The following is a 12,840-nucleotide window of genomic DNA, read 5'->3' as shown; positions in this document are numbered from 1 at the left end:
TAATCTAAAAGCGTCGCTTTAAATGGCCACACGTGAAATTCATATTTTGGCTTTTGGGGGGGGGGGGGGCGGCAATATCAGTCTTTGAGAGGATTAGTGCAACAACAAACAGGTGTAGCTAGTGGTCCAACGTAAGGCAATGGGATGAGGACAGCCGTAATCATGACGATGACAATAACCGCATAACGACGACAACTGTGACGAAGACGACCCTTGATTCTCGCGTTGGGGACGCACTTTTGAATGCCGAATAACAAGATGGAGGAGAGTTGCTGTTTCCGGCGACGTTTTGTAGAAGGATCGCGACAACGATACCCGTCACAGACGCCACAAATATCGCCGCAATAAGTTATGCTGTCGCTGTTAGAGGCTCACCGGGAACACGCACGAGCGCTCACCTTTGGGCCGAGGCAGAAGGCGATGCACGATGCGCTGACCATGAACTGGAAAAAGACGTTCATCCAGCGACGCCCCAGTTTCTCCATGCCCACCAGGCGATCACGCAGGCTGGGAACTCGACGAGGCCAGAAGGAAGAAGTTTACGAACTCGTTGCCGCTCATGTTGGTCACGTTGATGCTCATTGCCGTAGTATGCCCCGCGTTGGCGACCCTTGATGACGGGCGAAAGCATCACTGACTCAGTGGTTGAGAGCTGAGATGGCTGTCTTCTGCGTGGTTATCATATGATCGATTTATTTTCTTGTTTCAAACGTAGACAGCGCGAGTCTCAGCATGTCAAGCGAGGCAGAGTAGCCGTGGCTTTACTCTTTCTCCTACTGCCCCTGAATATGTCAGTGGTCGCAGTCTTGACTAAGTTATGCAGGCGTCAAATATATTAAATCTTATAATGGCTCAATGTCCCGTCGAAATTTCGAAATGGGCATCTACTCCAGAGCTTGGACGAATCAGCGGCGTTTGGCTCGGTAGGCAGCGGGTGCAAATGAATACTTCAGAGCTCCCACCTATCGTCACAGCCACTTGTTCATTGCAGCAAAACGGCCCTGTTCTTTACGCACTGCTCTTCTTGTGGATTTCATTAGGGGCCTGCATAACCACGGATAAAAGAAATCTTCTTATGTATCGGAATGGAAAGTGAGCATACTTACCGTTTCCCCTTTCGCATCAGAAACGGATACGTGGCAATGGAACGCTGAGGATAGTTAACACTGTTAACTGTAGTGTAGTACAGCTTTGTGTAGATGGGAGATAATTATGTCATTTATAAGTTTGCACAAAATTGTAAAACTGTGAACACGAGCTCGCCTGTCTTGACAGCTTGAAATGATTTCCTATTAGTCATATATTAGCATTTGGTGGTGAAAGAAGAGGAGCTGGCTAAAGTTGAACATTGAAAAAAAAAATCACCGTCGATCACGATACCCTGATGCGAAATTTTAACGCAGCTCTATACGTGTTTTCATTTCGCGATATATTGAGGCATCGCACCAATCACCGCACCGACTGTCAGAGCCGCGACGCGCGGCGCTATATAGACCGACCACGCAGTTGCCGCGAAGCTTATATACACAACCGTAACTTTAACAGGAAACGCTTGCGACGAACGCTATGCGCCAAGGCGAGCTTTCTGGTTCTCTTCTTTCATTCCCCCGCACGGCCGGCGCCGCCGCTGCCACGGATGCGCAGACGTGAGCGTCATCTGGTGATGCTTCAAGGTGGCTTCCTCCGCTTTACTCCTCACGCTCCCTTCGCTATCGCCGTCTTTCATCCCCTGCTGCGCTCCGCGTTCGCGCTTTCTTCCTTCGCTGTGCTCGTTCGCTCGGTTACGCCGAGGGACGCTGACGTCAACGCAGGCACAGGCCCTAAGAGCTGCACTCTAAAAGTGAACTTACAAAACTTTCCGGACGTACCTTTTGAAAACATTCGTATGCTCGCGACATCCACATTCCGAAGAGTAATGCCAAAAGACTAGAGCTTTTCACTGCGTAAGTGTTTTGTTATGTGGGGCACGGTGTATGCTTCGGTGTTGCTGAAAAGTCTTGTTTTTCTTATTATAAGGACGACTGATGCTAGGAGATCCTTGCCAACATTTCTTTCCCCATTCGCTCCCATATTCGCTGTTTTCTCATATCACAATGTTCCACACGCCACGTGTAGTACAGCAAGACACGAATCTCAGAATACATACGTGCATTCGCAGTCTGTTAACCTAAAACACAGGTAGCATTAAGAGAGAGAAGAGAGAGAGAGAGGAATAAACTTTATGCAAAAGAGCACACGAGCGTAGGTACCTCCTCCGCTCTGCAGTGAGTGGTACCCTCAGTCCAGGAGTCAAGAGAAATGGCCATTAAACTTAACATTACTTTCGGCAAAAGTTTACATACCAGCTGAGAGTGATGATGAGAAAGTTACTACGGACTTTCGGCATCCGCATGAGGTCAGCAGTAGACGACTTGGCCACTTTTCTTCCTCTGCGAGTTTCCTCTGGACCCGCTGGCAAGAGGAAAATGATAACGCCATTAGGTATTCGGTGTCGAGAAGATCACTCTCAAGAATATGTCTGTTGCTTTGATACGAACGAGGGCAACTTGCTTGGCATGTTTTCTCGTGAAAAAGAATAAGGGAGGGAGAGAAATCACGTATAATACTTGAGAACCGATTTCTTCTTCGAGAACTTATTTTTGAAAGTAGTTCTTTATCTTCGATTTGTTGAAGGCATTACTACACGTTCGCTTCGGTTTAGTGCTCCGAGAAACCAGCCGTTTATACACCACTTCTTTTATTTATTGATACCTCGAGGATCCCAATAGGACATTACATGAGGGGCTTTCCTAGATTTTGGAAGGTGACTGTTGTTGCTTGAGCCCTACCGATAGCCACAGTGGGGGCAAGTTTCCCTGTCCATGTGTACAATTACAGCTTCCCCTTTCATGATGACCGAAAGGATAACTTTGTTTTCTCTCTGCAGCGTAAGCAGGTCAGTCGCATTACTTCTCCCCGCAATTTTCTCGCCTCTACAACTGTTTCCCGCTCTCTTTCTTGTTTGATGGACACGAGTCTACCGCAGCGCCAACCAGGGGGGGCACTATCAGGTTTTTCGATCAATAATGGCGTCAGCGAGGAACGTTCCGATAACAGAGCCAAGTGTGAAGGAAAGGAATGCGACAGAACAAAAAAGAGAATGCGCGTCCTGATGAGAGGGAGAGAGACTGCTGAGGCACGCTCGATTAGCCAATTACCTCCAAGTCGTTGGCCAGGCTTTTGGGCGGGCAAACGCCGTTTGTCTTCGCGACGCGTGTCAGCACGCGGGTGGCTTCGCTGAAGCGGTCCCCGCGATAAAAGCCACCGCGGAGACTCCGGCAGCAGCCTGGCACCAAGAAGAGACACGTGTACAAGCACGTGAGCTGTGTGCACGTGAATGTGATAGGAGAGCACAACGTTTGGCTGGCACGCTGAAACAGCCCTTTAACACAGCACCTAGACAATATTGTTGCCTAAATGTACAGGCAAAGCCATCAGCGCGTAAAAGAAATTCGCGATTGGTGGGTGTGTCTACCAATCGCCAATTTTTTTAAAAATTGAAGGCTTCGCCTGCAAATTTACTTTCTCCTAGACATCCTTAAGCAGGTCATGCAATGCGTAGAGCAGATGACTGCTAGGATGGGATCCGCTGACGCAATGCAGAAATTATTGGATGTCTCGGGGTAATGATTAATTAATTTAATTATGGGGTTTTACGTGCCAAAACCAGTTCTGATTATGAGGCACGCCGTAGTGGGGGACTCCGGGAAATTTAGACCACCTGGGGTTCTTTAACGTGCACCTAAATCTAAGTACACGGGTGTTTTCGCATTTCGCCCCCATCGAAATGCGGCCGCCGTGGCCGGGATTCGATCCCGCGACCTCGTGCTCAGCAGCCCAACACCATAGCCACTGAGCAACCATGGCGGGTATCTCGGGGTAATGAAAGAAGGACTCTAGGAGAAAACATGAAACAGGCTGCTGCGGCTGGTGATGGTGATTATGGTGATGCTGAGGACGTTAAAATGATGACTATTCATCGACGCATTTATCCGTACGTATATGCCTTCAGCGGTCGGAGAACAACAACAACACTTTTCGGAAAGTGATTCGGAAGGGCTGCAAGTCGTCGACTTGGGATTGGTAATCGGGCGGGGGCTGCTCGAACGGGGGCCGGCTGAGTCAATAAATGTAGTGCCGCCGCGGTAGGAAGTCCTGTATACAAGTGACGCTGCCCAGAGCACGATACATTGTTCTAGGGACGGGGAAGTGAAAACAAAAGCTGTCATACGCTATCAGTTTGACGTATTTACAGCATAAGCTGTTATGGGCTAATTCCAATAGCCGTTTCGGGTTGGCGATGGTGTCCGCCGCCGCTTCCGCCGCTGGTGTCCGGTGTCCGTAACCGCTATCGCCAGAAATGAGAAAAAATACTCGGTTCCCGCCGGGATCGAACCCGGGTCCACTGCACGGGAGTCGATACTCTACACTGAGCCGCGCAAGCGCTTGCTATGAGACAGCAAAAAAATCCCCTATAAACGCGCCCTAGCGCGCAATCAACGTGATCCCGAGCCTCCGCCAGTATGGTGGCGCCATCTAGTTGAAGCGCCTGCACAACCGTAATCAGAAGGTGGGCACGCACATGTTGGACACGCCTGCAAACGCAGCGTGCCCGACATGTAAGTTGCATATAGCAGTTGCATGCTGCATGTAACTGGGGACCTGGTTAACTGAAGCATTTGTGACCATTTGGTGACCATTTGTCACCAGCCCGTTTTGAAAATTCCAATCAACGATCATCATCATCATCATCATCATCATCATCATCATCCACAACAACAACGTACCGTGCCACAGGTCAAGGGATGTGAGATGTGCGCCGCGTATTTTTTATACCTCTTCGGTATACGTTATGGCGTCTCCTCGCACGGTACGAACCACTGCTGAAGAAATGAATCGTAGAGCTACGTGCGCGGCTACTACCAGGCATCATCGGTCTCAGCAGACTGCTGTGCAGAGAGCATTACAAGCCGCAGCTTGCCATCGACGCCGGGCGGACAGTTCAGATCGTTATCCTCAAACGAGCCGAAGAGACTTTGCCGCGAAGACGATGTTGTGGTGGTGCCGAAATTGGAGGTATACTCATGAGCCGCTCCACCAGCTTACGCTGTGACTGTGCTGCGTGTTCCGCGCAGGCCTGTGAATTTTTTTTCTGTGGGGTGGGAAATGCTGCGCGGTTACCGGCAATCCCAGACTGTTCCCCCATCAGTTGGATGTGTGACTCTTGAGAGTTGCTAGGGAGTTTCCCGACAGCTTGCAGTCGCTCAAACCGTTATTCAGGAAGCAATGAGTCAAGCTGCGTCTGACATTCACTCGCGGAGCCCTCTCTGAACCCCGCAGTGCCTCTAAGAATTGTTTTCTGTGAAGAATCAGTAAAATTTCGGGACGGGTTCTTACACTGAAGAAGCCACAGGCAGCGACTTGTGTTCCAGTTCAGAAATTCATTTGTTATCAAGCACACTGCTGTGGTACAGGTGTTGTCTTTGCACTCCTGGACACAACGGCGAAATAGCAGGATCTCGGCCGCAAGACAAATGCTTACTTCTAAGTGTACGTACCCTATTAACAGCGAAGCTGTTTAAACCAGCCGCAATTTTTGGTGCGTAGCAAGAAGCCAGCCGTAATTTGTGGTGCGTAGCAAGAAACTACCAAGAAAGAAAATAAAATAAACTTTCTTGCCGAGGCAGGATTGGAGCACGCGTACCCTCGGTCCCAAAGCGAGCGTCGTAACCACTAGGCTATACAGCCACGCCTGCAGAGCATGCATAGCATGCATTTATGCAAACCATATGATTGCGTTCGAGCGTCGTCGTCTTCGTCCACAGCTGGCGCGTTCGTACGCTCGTGCTCTGCGAGGTGAAGAGGTTTTGCGCGCTATGAGTGCGAGAGTGAAACGCTGAGCCATGCTCCCTCAAGGGCTGCAGAAGATAGCGCCAACCTTTCCTTTCACGGAGCGGGTCTCGTGGAACGTGGTGTCGGTGTTTGCAAGCTGCGCTATGCAACGCGCAGTGACGGCCGTAAGTCCGAGACGCGCGAAAAGAAATTATCATCATCATGAGTAATAAGATGAAAAGTTCGCGTGCACTTTCGGAAAGTGCGCCCTACTTCGCTGTTTTCAAGCGTTGCGCGGCCGAGTGCAAAGCTAAGCTTTTTTATTATTTGGCGAGGAATTACTCATCGCGTAATAAGCTTTATATGGAAATCCGCACCTCTATCGTCCGCCCTTGCCTGCCGTTCAGGTTTAACTCTGTGCGCCGTTACATCGTCACTAACCAGCGGAGCTTAATGTTACGAACAACAAAGGTGGAGATAAATGTCACTCACGGAGTGCAGTGTGCATGGCAGGCGTAATATATATATATATATATATATATATATATATATATATATATATATATATATATATATATATATATATATATATATATATATAGTAATGAAGCAGAGGCCGCCCCTGTGTATGTGGGCCGACTGAAGAGGAAGACGAAGTATCGTGCCGTGATCGCGATTGAGCCCCGTGCTACGAAAAGCCCTTGCAGTGCCATACCTTTACGTAGCGTTCTTGCAAGGTTATCGACGACAATAAACCTCGTCGGGACAATAAACCTCGTCGTCGGGAAACTGCACCAGTCAGTTTCCCGCTTCAGTGGGATCTCGACGACGCAGGGGTGAAATCGAACGCCGACGAGGGAAGGGGAACGACGAGTTTTCTGATCGGCGATCGGTTTCAAGACGTTTCGGTGAAAAACGGAGACGCGGCGGCGTATTGTGGTGCGTAGATGGGCGTTTCAAAGGTGGTAGGCGTTGTTGGGGCGCGGCGGCGACAGAAGCGCGCCGCATGACCAGCAATGCCGCAGGCGAAGCAGATAGGCCGGTTGTCTTGAGTGCGCCACGTCGCGGTTGGACGAAAAAACTGCGGTGACTTGTCGGGCAACAGGAATTGAAGCCGGATGCATGGGCGATGAAAAGGAAGCTGGCGGCGGAGGAGGCCGTGCAACCACGGCTGCGTAACTGAGCGGTGGCGACGTAGGGTGATTGGGAAAGTCGGTATAGGGCTGCGGCACACTCATAGGATTGGGTGGGGAGGTTGTAGGAGCTGCAGGAAGCGCTTCCGATATCTGATTACTGATTGCTTGCTGTAGCGTTGGACTCAAAGCTGCCGAAGGTGCGTCGCTATGAGGCAGCAGCGAGAGTTGCCTGGCCACCTTTTCACGAATAAAAGCTTTTATATGCTGCGATAGGGTCGAGTTGGGCAGAAGGTCCGCAGAAATCGCAATGCTCGAGACGGAATCGGCATGCTGAATGTTCTGGCGGGCGATGGAATGTTGGCGATGCAGCTCTTCAAAGCTCTGACATTGGTTAGTAAGAACGGATACGGTCGTTGGGCTTTTTGCCAGCAGCATCTGGAATGCGCCGTCCTCTATGCCCTTGAGATATGCTTGATCTTGTCATCCTCTGACATGGTGGGATTTACCCGCTTGCATAAATCGAGAACATCCTCGACGTAGCTGGTGAATGTCTCTCCAGGCTGCTGTGCGCGCTGGCGCAGACGCTGTTCAGCGCGTAGCTTACGCACAGCGGGGCGATCAAAGACTTCGGCAAAAAGTGTCTTAAATGCTGACCAGCTTGAAAAGTCTGATTCGTGGTTGAAGAACCACAGTTTGGCTACGTCGGCGAGGTAGAAAGACACGTAGGAGAGCTTAGACTGGTCGTCCCATTTGTTATTGGCACTTGCACGTTCGTACGATGAGAGCCAGTCTTCCGCGTCGTGTTCGGCGGTCCCACTGCAAATGGGTGGGTCGCGATGAAGAGGGACGCCGGCGCAGACGACAGTGGCAGCTGGTGGTGCAGGCAACAAGTGGCTGGATCAGGCATAGTGCTGGGCGACAGTGTTGGTGTTGGCAGGGTTCGAGTGCGGAGCTCCAGGACGAGGCGAAGGATCTCAGCAACCTCCAGCAAATGCGACGAGGTTTGTTGTCGTCGATAACCTTGCGAGAACGCTACGTAAAGGTAGGCACTGCAAGGGCTTTTCGTAGCACGGGGCTCACTCGCGATCACGGCACGATACTTCGTCTTCCTCTTCAGTCGGCACATACACAGGGGCGGCCTCTGCTTCATTACAATATATATATATATATATATATATATATATATATATATATATATCGAGCATTTAACCACGCAGCAAATGCCATACGTAGGGCAAAACAGAATGGCGCCTTACTTCCAGTAGACAGCGTTGAGCGCCGCTGCTGCAGAGCACATGAGACCGAGTACGGTCCAGTCGCGGGTCAGAAAAGCTGCCAGCGGCAGCAGGCACAGACCAGCGGTCCACGACATCCAGCCCACGGCAAGCATGGCCGTGCGCTGCTTGGTACCCACCAGCTCCAGCACTGTGTTGCGTGTTCAATCAGTCAATAAATAAATATTGCATAATGAATATGAATGAATAATAAATAAATAAATCAATAAAGCAATCAATCAATAGATCAAGAATCAATCAATCAATCGAATAATTAGTTATCAGTTAATTAGTCAATAATTAATCAAATAATTAATTATGTCTGAAGTAATTGGAGGTGTTGGACCGGGCTCGGAGGAGCGGTCTCGTCCTGGCCGGAGGGTCTTTCGCTCAAATGCCAGCAAGTCGAGCCGAAAACAGCCTGACAGATGTTAATAAATAAATAAATAATAAATAAATAAATAAATAAATAAATAAATAAATAAATAAATAAATAAATAAATAAATAAATAAATATAAATAAATAAATAAATAAATAAATAAATAAATAAATAAACTTTTTCGTGCATCGTATTGCTGAGACCCTCTCTGAGGTGCCATAGGAAGGCTGCGCTACATAACGATATTAACTCAGGATTTGAATATTTGTTGCTGCAAAGGAGTACGTGGAGGTGACGCCTATGCGCTTTATGGCCCCTGTCACGAGGCCTTCGTCTATACGGCAGCGTCTGTTTCCGCAGTGGCGGTCCTTGCGCGGGCAAGCCCGGCTGCGCCAGTGACTGCGTTGTATAAAAAAACACTGAACCACTGTCTCTGCGCGGCGTGCAATTAAACCGTATCTTTCGTATCTTTCCAAAACAAGAAAAAAGAAAACCCTATAGCTTTTGCAGATTCCTTCGGCACACAGCTCACAGCGTTAGAGCTCCTTACCGCAGGGCTTGCGATACGCTCCTTCGGTCATTTGCACACCGCGGTATACATACAGAGAGTAGGAAGAGGCGGTCTATACGGCATGGCTCCACTGTATACTTACGTATCACGTACGGGATCTGGAATATCTGCGGCATGATGGTGGCGTTGACGAACCTCAGGACGATGAAAGCGATGAAGTTGGTCACGAGGATGGACGATATGCCGAACACGGTGGCCACCACCACGGTGATGAAGAAGGTGAACCGACGGCCGATCCTGAAGAATCACCGTCTCAGGATTATTAGCCCCCATTAGTTGTCATAATAGCGAGTCTTGCGATCGTCGGCACGCTCGTTCTCATCACGCGGCCTTCCATGTTCATTGCTGCAGCGCCCAAATCCCAGTTCTAACATTCTACAGCCGCAACTGTACTGCATCCTCGCCTTAGAGGGATGTCAAAGAATGAAAGATGTCGTCAAAACGCCGCATGTTTGACGCCGTGCATTCGCCCATTTCTTTCCTTTCTTTTTAATGACGTGGTATTAAAGGCCAGCTGCAACTAAATATTATTTCGGCCAAATTGGTTATAAATGAGCAGTATACTGGGTGTTTCTGCGAATATTTTAAACAAGTTAAAAAAAATCACCCGTGGCAGATAGCATGATTCTAATCCTTGAGCAGGATTGTTCAAAGAAACGAACAATATTTGCACGAGAAAAGGAAATGCATAATTGCGTAATTACTAAAATTCACTAATTATGTTTCTAACTAATTTCCTCACGTCACATAATTGCAATCTCAAATTGTGGCCGGGGAGTTCGCAAGGCGGATCCACTTGGAACGAATTCTCGGGATGACACCAGTTATGAGATATTAATTCCCGAACTTTGCGAAGAAGTACATTGGCGGCCCAGTTACTTTTGTGTTTCACAGCATAAAACGGCGTTTTGTTGAAAGAGTAAGTGGAACAGCAGTGCATCCTTACAGCATGTTTGATGGCACAAATCTTGCAAATGGTGTCATCCACAGAATTCGTTTCATGCCTTGCGAACTCTTCGGCTACAAATTGTAAGTTGCCATATGTGCCGTAAGGTAATTAGTTTGCATTTGTGAATTTTTAGTAATTATTCAAATATGCATTTCGAATTATCGTGCAACTAATGTCCGCTTCTTTGAGTAACCCAGCTCAAGGACTAGAATTGATAGCAGCTTTCACAGGTGATCTTCAAAAATTGCTAGACGTCTTCGCAATAACACCCTGTATACCGGATAAGCAATCTTGGCAAAAGCCGCAGGGCTGATAAGAGCAGAGTTTTCTTGTTAGCAGCCTTTGAGCAACAGCTCCAAAGCAGACGTCGCGTGCACCTGGTGGTAAGCGGCTGTGACGTATATAGCTGCCAGAACATCGCCTCCGAGATCTTTTCAGCGCACCGCGAGCTCGGAGGCTATACATGTTGAGGAGCCGCGCGTTCTGGGCCATACGTAACTTCCGGCAAGTGGTAATGGCAACGTTTTTACCAGTTTCGGTATGGAAAACAGCTATTCTTGCGAGCTTTTCATGACGCAGTCACTCGTATTTCAAACATCAAATCTTGCATGGAGGCTCCTCGATACTCTACGTTGTCTTAAACTAGGCTTTTCACGCGCTCCGAAATTTCGTTGAAGTTGACCTTCAAAGACGTTCGCGTCTTTATAGGCACCGACTACTCCTTGTGGCTTGGCAAACAAGATGAAATCACGAAATTCATCGCGAAACACGGAATACAGTCAGAGATCGTGAACACATACAAAGTTCTCCACAAGATTCCAGAAAGCCACATGAGATTGTACAAATAACATGCAGGATTATTTAATAAATAAATAAATAAATAAATAAATAAATAAATAAATAAATAAATAAATAAATAAATAAATAAATAAATAAATAAATAAATAAATAAATAAATAAATAAATAAATAAATAAAATAAATAAATAAATAATAAATAAATAAATAAAACACTTCAAATTGTCGTATAACACGCACAGAAGCTCACAGTTCAGCAGCTGAGTGGAAAAACGCAAATACACATACCTACAGTACATAATTGCGCAATTGCATCATTACACTCTATAATTACACAACATATAACAGACCTAAGCTTGCATGAGGCACATATCTCATATATCATTGGCAATTTTGTTTTAAAGGACACAAGTATTTAACATAAGCTTTACGAATTGATATTTAGGGAAAAATTAGGCCGACAAGCTCTTTTATTCTCAACTCTTCCTACCTTTTCCTACCTTTTCCGTTTGTCTACAGTACTTTTATTTCCCTTCTTTTAATAGATAGCGTCATATTAAAGTAAATTTCTAACTATAACACTGAGTGAAAATCTCAAAATTCTTTAAACTCGAATGTTCTCGCTAAGCGAGCCTGTTTACTAAGCATTTTTTCCGCAGAAAGTCTTCATTTGTGACGTCATTTCAACTGTCGAATTTTCATCAATTCGTCAAGTACAGGAGAGTATAACAGGTGGTTCTTACTTATCTGATAGTGTGCCGAAGAAAATCGTTCCTAGCGCGCTTCCTATGCTTGTAATTGTGAACACTAGACTTGGAAGGTGATTGCGTTCGCAGATTAAGTCCCACTGAAAGACACGAAAAAGATAATTGTCAGTGACCGCCACGTTGCCCCCGAAAGTACGTCGTCGTCGGACACATCAGCGAAGCTTTTTATTTTTTGTTCCCTGATGTTGAATTGGAAGTTGGATGTGGGAGGGACGTACGTATCATATTGTGAAAAGAGTAGCCACAACTCTTCAACTGTGTGTCTCGGGATAGCCAGATCTAATGTAGCCTACCTGTTCCGTTCGTCTGCAGTTAGGGTATAACGGTGACGCACGTGGAAATGAATGATTTAGCGGAAATGGCATATCGTCCAGGCAGCATGTGGTGCGTTTAATCGCTAAACTTTACGGCTACCGCTGACTATAGCACTTGCAACACTTACGTTATTTGTGCAATTTCTGCATACATAAACAACGCTTTGGAATGGCTCGCCATTACCTTTAGGAGAGTGCCACCGACTGGCGACGCATACCCGAAGTACTATCGTCTGTGCTTGAACCGGTATAGGCAGGGTATCATATTAAACCGGGAAACAGTGCAGGAAACGAGGTTTCAACAACGAACACCACGTTGGTTCAACTACGCGTGGGCAACGTACCGGTGTTCGTTTTTACACGGGCATAAATTAATCAGTTAGGTCACACGGCGCCTAGAAAGGTGCCGTGTGCCCTAACCGTAATTGCGTGTGCCCACCTAGAAAGCACACGCAATTAAAGCAGGTAAGAATTACGGCGAGAAACTTCTTAACCATATAGCGTAGGAACACACGTTCCTAATAAGCATTTTATTTTTACTTTTTTTTTAACTGGGAGCGTGTGCGTTACAGACGCGCTCGATTTAACTCTGCTGCGCGCAGAAACGAAAACGTAATGAACTTTTTAAACAACAGCAATTTCTTAACGCTCGCAGGTCACAGCCATTGCAGAATGATCACTGTGTTCCCATCCAGAAGTTCTCATGGCCCGGAAATGTGGTCGTTACGTTTACAGAGCCGCCGAACTGTCCAGATTATAGTTATTTACGTGTAGGCTGTAC

At 47.3% G+C, this 12,840-nt stretch overlaps 1 protein-coding gene across 1 annotated transcript in view; it reads right to left on the bottom strand.

Annotated features, from left to right (window-relative positions):
• LOC119460825 (organic cation transporter protein-like) overlaps positions 1 to 12,840 on the bottom strand; it is a 93,897-nt gene that overhangs the window by 66,974 nt on the left and 14,083 nt on the right.

The sequence above is a fragment of the Dermacentor silvarum genome, chromosome 8 (genome assembly GCF_013339745.2).
Source record: "Dermacentor silvarum isolate Dsil-2018 chromosome 8, BIME_Dsil_1.4, whole genome shotgun sequence".
In the NCBI taxonomy this organism is placed as follows: Eukaryota; Metazoa; Arthropoda; class Arachnida; order Ixodida; family Ixodidae; genus Dermacentor; species Dermacentor silvarum.
The sequence above is the reverse complement of the archived record's forward strand: the minus strand, read 5'-3'. Positions and strand labels throughout refer to the sequence as shown.